Source organism: Bos grunniens, chromosome 13, assembly GCF_055505025.1.
Source record: "Bos grunniens cultivar Pamir isolate PY7600 chromosome 13, Bosgru_T2T1.0, whole genome shotgun sequence".
NCBI lineage: Eukaryota > Metazoa > Chordata > Mammalia > Artiodactyla > Bovidae > Bos > Bos grunniens.
The window spans coordinates 78,820,299-78,828,307 of NC_141177.1; the positions used below are offsets into that span (position 1 = coordinate 78,820,299).

At 45.1% G+C, this 8,009-nt stretch overlaps 1 long non-coding RNA gene across 1 annotated transcript; it reads right to left on the reverse strand.

Moving 5' to 3' along the window:
• Positions 1 to 462: 462 nt before the first annotated feature.
• Positions 463 to 5,142, reverse strand: LOC147361277 (uncharacterized). Its single transcript, XR_015140006.1, has 2 exons — positions 4,800 to 5,142; positions 463 to 658 (listed from the first exon to the last, which is right to left on the reverse strand). It is a non-coding gene; the product is annotated as an uncharacterized LOC147361277 (long non-coding RNA).
• Between the last annotated feature and the right edge of the window lie 2,867 nt (positions 5,143 to 8,009).

An 8,009-nucleotide genomic window follows, 5' to 3' on the forward strand; every position in this document is an offset into this window, starting at 1 on the left:
ATCCCACATGCCTGTGGCCAAAACACCAAAAAACATAAAACAGAAGCAATATCGTAACAAATTCAATAAGGACTTTTAAAATGATCCACATCAAAAAAAAAAATCTTTGATAAGACGAGCAAAAATACAAAGAGCTTCCTCCCTAAAAAGAGAAGCTATTGAACAGCAAAGGGTCCCATACTTTAGTCTAGAGACCAGGGAAAACATTAGCCTCCAGCTCTAAGACACAAGTGATAAGGATGCATGCCTCTAATCAGCCAGGACTCCAACTTCGTTCCCACAAGCATCCCCCCATTTGCTAGGACAGTGACAAAGCAGCAGAAACTTTTCGAATTGGAAATCCATCAGCTGAACAAACAAATTCTACAGCAAACCTCACCCTGAATTAAGCGTTTGAAGAAATAAGACAGGGGACCAGAGAAGAGCTGAGTTCCAGCTCTGAAATTTTCCCGGACACGTAAATGTGAGAAAATCCATGTATCTTGTAAGGGGATTGTATATCCATTAGCTTTCCCATGGCAATGTTAACAGGACAAAATTGAAAAAAAGAATCTGCAGAGTTTTGGCCAAGTGTCTCAGGGTATCAGATCAGCTCCGTGGCCAACCAACGGCTTTATCCTGGGCAAGTGTCTTGACTCTTCTGGTCCTTTACTTATTTCTGTTACAAAAAAAGAGAGGAAAGGAATGAAGTTGGATCAAACCATTTCATAAATTCCTCCCAGCTCTTCTGTTTTCTAATTGTGTAAATGACGTCAAAAACATTGGGCTTAAGGAAACTTGCTGCAGTCTCAGAAACGGGGCTGGAATAAAGGCGCCATTCACGGCCCCAGAGGTCAGGGAACACAATGAGGCCTTTTGTGGAGTGGTGGGTGGAAGGGTGGAGAGAGAGTCTGGGAGTTCTGGAGTCTGGTGTTCTCTCTGTCCACTGATCAAGGAGTCACTAAAACTATGGTAGCAATAGTGAAAGTAGAAAAGAAAAGCGAAAATAGACCACCCATGACATCCAGTAATCTTGTAATCTACGAGGTACAACAGAAGGAGCTCCAGAGGCCACTGTCCTGACCGATGACTTTAGTCGAGGGCAAACTCCAGTCCGCATTCTCAGCGGCTCGGATATTGTTGTAGTCGGCTGTCGTGGTCTTGGACTACTGGAAACACTATCATAAATGAGGCTGGAACCACGGGTCTTGGGCTCCAGAAGAAACAGGACTGCTCCCAAAGGGAAGATCATTTCCCAATTCCCTCCTTCTGTCACTGCCTCTCTGCAAGCCTTCCCCCTCCAGCCCCCTGCCCTGTGCCTGTCCCCACCCTATAGTTACAGCACAATCCCGGGAGGACCCCTCCCTCCCTGAGGGTGGTACAGGGCCTCTTCCCAGCTCCCTTTGCATAGAGGTGGTGCCCTGATGCATCGGGAAGTCCAGCAGGATGACAGCTGTGGTCCTAGCCTGAGCTTTGGATTCCCAGAATGCCAGGGCCACAGCGACCCAGAAAACACTATGCTCACTGGTGTTCAACCTGTTTTTAAAGTAGAGCAAAGCCTCTTCTCATGTAAACCTTGCAAGGAAAATCAAAGTGAAAAATTGATAAAAGCAGCAGAAATGGGGCCTTGTGAGGGTGGGGCGATTCCTAATATGCTCAGCCCCTTACCTTCAACACACATACCTGTGTGCTTGACGGCACACATACACACACACACAGAGACTCAAGCGAAATAATATTTTTATTTTAATAAAATAATTATATTTTTTATTTCAAGGGAAATAATTTTTTTTTTAAAAGTCTTCTCCCAATCCAGAAATCCTCCCCACAAAGTCAGTTATTACCAGGTAAGCATTAAACCAGATCGTGAAGCACATCACAGGCCACCTGCTGAGTAAGAGACACGGAGGCAGGAAGCAGTCGCCTCAGCCCAACACAACCCATGAAACATGTTTTCAAGATAAACAATAACGAGCCCTCCGGGTGGAGGACTTGACAGGACTACTGCTCACACATAGTTCACCCTAACTTTACTTGGGGATGGGGGTGACCACCTGTGTGTTGCTGTGAATGTGTGTGCTCATTCGTGTCCGATTCTTTGCAACCCCTTGGACTGTAGCCCGCCAGGCTCCTCCGTCCATGGGATTTCCCAGGCAAGAATACTGGAGTGGGGTGCCATTTCCTTCTCTTGGAGACCTTCCCGACCCAGGGATTGAACCTGGGTCTCTTGCATCTCCTGCATTGGCAGGTGGACTCTTTACCAGTGAGCCACCAGGGAAGCGCCTGTGTGTTGCTAATTACCCAGAAAACAGGACTCTGTTTTGCACCTTGAAGGGACTTAGGCTCCTGCCCTTCCCCAGAGACCAGGAGGTAGGGTGCTGTCTCCCTTGAGTTTTACCATCAAAGATTTTGCTCTTGGGCCCTCAAAGAAGCCTTTCCTGGTTCTAAAGCTAGCAAAGACTGACTTCATTTATAAAGTAAACATTCTGTCATTTTCTAAGGTAAATGTTCTGACAGGGGGAGAAAAGTACCCCCCGGCCGTCTTATTTTCACCAGGGGGAATTAGGCCTCTTAGGTTTAATTTGTGTTTGTCCTTAACGATGCATGCACAGAGACACAGACTCACACACAGCACTTATTTGAATCATCAGTGATCCTGACTCAACTGCCAGGTTCCTGCTGTGCGGAGACAAGCCAGGTTCACTCTGGGTGAGGACTTTCTCAGCAGTATTGGGGCCAAGTTACAAGGCTAGCTGGTTTGTTTGCTGCCTCCCTGCCTCTGCTCTCAAGCAGGGACCCCCATCCTGGCTACACTCGAGAACAACACGATGGTGGGGCCCCATCCTGGATCAATCAAATCGCGATCCCAGAAGATGAGGCTGCACTCTTTCTTCTGTCCTTACCTGGCCACTCTTTCTTATTATTACTCAACTAAAGAAGAAGCTTCCCTAGGCAAAAGGAAGCCTCGGCCTTCATCTCCCTAGCCCAGCCCTGCACATCTGGGCAATCCTCATCTCCAAGATGAAGTCAGTGGCACTTGGCAACAGAGATGAGGTTTTCTTATTGAGGGTGAAGAGGTAAAACTGTCTGTCTTAGTGGTTCTCAATCTTTGGTGTATGTTGGAATCACCTGGAGGACTTGTTAAAAACATATTGCTGGACCCACTTGGAGTTTCTGAGTTTGCAGGCCAGAGATTCTGCATTTCTCATTAAGTTTCAGGGTGCTGCTGCTGCTGCTGCTGGTTTAAACAAGACATTTTCAGAAGCACTTGGCTGTCTCACTCCTTTCTCCTTCTCTTTCCTCTTTGTGGAACAAGCAAGGAAAGAAGATGCCAGGGTGCCTGCCCTCTGTTCTCTCTGCACCTCCGTTACCACCCGAGCTTGCCCACAGTTTGGGGTAACTCTTGAAAGATGCTTCACAAGGCTATTTTTCAGGTAGTTTTCAAAAGAAAATAAAATCTACATCAACAGACTTGGTGGCTTTGAGAGAGTTCCCCTGCCTGCTCACCACTCCATCTGAGAAAGCTCTTTGTAGACTGCACAGGGAGAGAGGGTTGTTGGTGGGAGTTGGCTGCAGACAGCATTCTTGTTTTCATTTTGCTGTTGTTTTCCGCTCCACCCCCAGATGTTTCTCACCACCCTGAGCTGACTCTTTTTCTTGCCTGCAGGAAACTGGGGTCTATCACCAAATAGCAAAGAACAAGAGAACTTTAGAAATGTAAAATTATGGCCCAATCCCCAGTGTTGCAGTGCCATAGAAGACAGTAAATAAATAAGAGCCAGTCCGAAAATACCAATGAATTTGAATTGACTGGAAGAATCAGAGCTGTGCTTTAGCTAAAACTGGAGGAAGCTGGGAAAAAACAATATACAGCAAGTCAAGAAAAAGTTCACTTTACAAAACAAACAAAAGAAAGGCAAAGGTGAACAGGAGAGGGGAAAGTGGAGAGATGCAAGAAAACTGAAAAATGGAGAATAAAGATTGGAATACATCTGGTTCTGATTCAAACCAAATGTAGGTAAGATGTCTCAGATCATTTTAAGTCCAATGTCTTTGCCAAAGCCTCTACCCAACTCAATACTAACATTCTCATGATGGCCTCTGGCCCTCAGCTACTTCTCTTGAATGAGTTTCAAGTTCATGATAAGGTTGCTGGCTTGAGCAAATAAAAATACAGGGCACACAGATAAATTTAAATTTCAGATATTTCAAATATTCCATGGTGTACACTTATACTAAAAAGGTTTTCATTCTTTATCTGAAATTTAAAATCTAATCAGGCACCCTGAGTCTGTAACCTACATCATCACACCAGTCTTAATGCGTGGTGTAATGAGTTTCTATATGAACTCAGGCATTGGGTGCTGCTCTTATTCCTTATTTGCCAAAAACCAAGCCAACCACCTGTTGCCTTTACTACAGTTCCCAGATGATAGAAGGGTTAATATCACAGCAGCACATATAACTTAACACTGAACGTGGGGTCTAGCATTTGCCCAAAGTTCCTCTGCCATTACCACAATTTGGATTTCACTTGCCTCCACTTTCTTTGTCTGCCATCACTTCTTTTTCTTACTCTTCTTACATTTGAACTCCAATTCACTTCAAATGCCAAATATTTCTAAACCTTGTATTTTTTTTATTCTTCCTGGCCTTCATCTGGGTCTCATTTTGCACCCCCAAATTGTATCTCAAAGTATCATCTAGAAGTTTTTAAAACATACAGATGTCGGGGGTCAATCCCACTCTAAAGCCAATTATATTAGAATATTAGGTATTTAAATGGAGAAGGAAATGGCAACCCACTCCAGTGTTCTTACCTGGAGAATCCCGGGGACAGGGGGAGCCTGGTGGGCTGCCATCTATGGGGTCGCACAGAGTCGGACACGATTGAAGTGACTTAGCAGGTATTTAAAACCCCCAATGAATTCCTGGCTTCCCAGGGGGTGCCAGTAGTAAAGAATCCACCTGCCAATGCAGAAGACACAAGAGACTTGGGTTTGATCCCTGGATGGGGAAGATCCCCTGGGGGAGGAAATGGCAACCCAGTCCAGTGTTCTTGCCTGGAAAATTCCATGGACATAGGAGCCTGGTGGGTTGCAGCCCATGATGTCACAAATAGTCAGACATAACTGAGCACACATGCATGCAGTGAACCCTAGGGCTTCTCGGGTGGCTCAGTGGTAAAAAATCCACCTGCCAATGCAGGAGACTCAGGTTCAATCTCTGAGTTGGGAAAATACCCTGGAGAAGGAAATAACAACTCACTCCAGTATTCTTGCCTGGAAAATTCCATGGACAGAGAGCCTGGCTACAGTCCAAGTTGCAAAAGAGTCAGACACGACTTAGCAACTGAACAACAACAGTGAATTCTAACGTGCAGCCAAGGCTGAGAAATATTCACTTAGATCAGTGTTTCTCTAACATTAATTTACCCAAGAATTAGGGAAGGTCTCACCAAATTGCAGGTTCCAGTTCAGTAGATGGGCATCCAGCTAGAAGCAGTGCATTTCCAACAACACCCTGGGTGATGCTGAAGCCGCCCATCAGAGGACATTATCAGTCACAAAATCTCAGAGGGAATCAAGTGACAGGTGTTCAGATCCACCTTTGAAGGCAGGGTTCATCACTGACAGATGGAGCAGATTCTAGACACAGTGGCTAGAATGCCAGCTCCCAGGGTGGGCAGTTGGATATACATGGCATCATGAAGGTAGAACAGCATTTCTTGGTCCCATTAGCTTCCTCAGCATCTAAGACTTGAACTGAGATGTTTAGATCCAAGTACTTCCTTAAAAAATTAGACCCAACATTTATGTCTCTTCGCTTGTTTCAAAGTACTTACCAGAGCCACAGCTTGGTGGCCTCACCCTCTTTGGAAAACATACAAGAGAGGTACGAGTCCCAGTTAGACATGTAACTGAAGGTCGGGTCTGGCTGCTTGCCGCTCCAAAGCCAGAAAAGTCAGGTTGGTGGAAAGCAAAGTTTGTTTTATTTTGGATGCTAGCAACTGGGGGAGAGCGGGGGGACTCCTGTCCAAAGGCTGACTCCTTTCCCCTGACAACCAGTGGGCAAGTTTTTACAGGCTAAGGGAAGGGGCTACATGTAGAAACAGTACAGGCAGCTCTGACAGTCAGCTTGAAATTGGTCATTGGTGGTCTGAACAGCGGCATCTTGATTGTTTTAGGTACGGTTAATCTTCAGTTCCAGGGTCATTTTGTTCACATTTCCTTGAGGCCAGTTCTCAGAATTACAGCAGTTTATGTCATGGCTACAGTCTGGTCATCATGTAGTTAACCTCTCCACCTGGGTGGGGGTTTCAGTATCTACAAGACAGCTCACAGGACATGGCTCAATATATTATCTCTAGCCCTTGAGGAGGAACTAATGATCCCTGACTTTGCCTACTGTCCAAACTATTGTTTTGTCCTATTTGAGTGCTTTCCTTTGTTTCTGCATTTTCTCTCTTCTCTGATTAAACTTATTCTTTGGCTAAAGTTTTTCCACAGACAAAAGGCAGGGAGAGGACATGGGGTGGGGTGGGCTGGGGGAAGGACCATAAGGCATAAGGTCTTGCTCCATTTCAGATGGGTGTAAAAAAGGAGGCCCAATGATAACAGATCCAGGATCATTATTAAAGATGTTTCTATTAAAGCCAGATGTAGCCTCTAATTTATATCATGATTGATGATGAACCAGTGCTCCTCAAATACTCCTGTGCACACAAATCCCTCAAGTCTTGAGAAAATGCCAACTGATTTAGCAGGTCCGGGTGGAGTCAAGGGTGGGTGGAGATCAGCCTCCAGGTGATGTGATGTCGGTGGACCTCACTGTGCGTGTCAAGGAACTCATCGTCAGGCCAGTGGACTCTGCTCTGACATCGAGCGGACTCAGCTTTCTCAGCATGGCCTTCTTCTCGTTATTCTCCTGTGAGCTTAAGCATTTAGCCAACCTAGTGGCTGAAAGATGGACTGAGAGTTCTGTTCTCTGGCACTGTTTATCTCCATTAAAAAGTCAGACACAGTGCTTTGGAAAAAATGTGTTTTTTCCTCAGTGTTCCCTAAGTTATCTTCTAAAAAATAAAGTGATATGTAGTCTCAGCATTTCAGCCTTCAGAATGTTATCTCAGTGCTTCCTATGGGACTTGATCTGCATCACTTGTGTGCAAAGGAAAAGATTTACAAACTCAGTATTGATCCACATCTTTTACTATACTATCACCACTTGAACACAGGTCTCTGAAAAACTCACAATTTCTACTTTGCAAGCATAACCAATCTATGTTTCTTCTTAAAATTCACTCTCACCTTTAAAATAAGTGTATTCTCTTGGCTTGTGCCAGGAAGAAAGAAATGGCCAACTTTCTAAAAATGAATTCCAAGTTAAGAATTCAGGCAGCTCTTGACGTTAAAATCAAGATGTCAAAAAGGAAGGCTGTGTTTATTTGGCAAAAGATACCAGTTGACAGTGTCCTTAAAAATCATGGTCTTACAGTTCCCAAAAGAACTAATAGAAAAGTTTCTCAAAGGTCTCCAAAGCTCTCTTCACTCTTGTTTTAGGAGGGAGAGAGAAAAGATGAAACATCATCTCTTCCATACACACCATGTACTCAAACACCCATACTCACTGTTGTCTTTGACTAGGGGAAGGTACCACATTTTTCAGCAATTGACAGAGAATAATGGTGCCTCCATTCCTCTCATACAAACCATTGCCTTCCTGTTTGTGAAAGATTTATGGCATTAATAGCCCCAGTTTTGCACTTCTCCCTGTGACTTTGGTAGTGACCTCATGCACTGACTCTGGGCTTGGCCACCTGACTTGTCTTGGCCAATGGGAGAGCTGCAAACCAGACGCAGGCAGACACTTGTAAAAGCACAGTATCTGCCTTCCCTCTTCCCTCAGCACACGCCTCCACTGTTCTGTGGGAGTGTTACGAGACACATACAGGAGAGTAGAGTGATACTGAGGCAGACCTACCCCAGCCCTCCCCCAGCTAAGCATGAGAGAGAGCCCAGGGAGATCAGCCG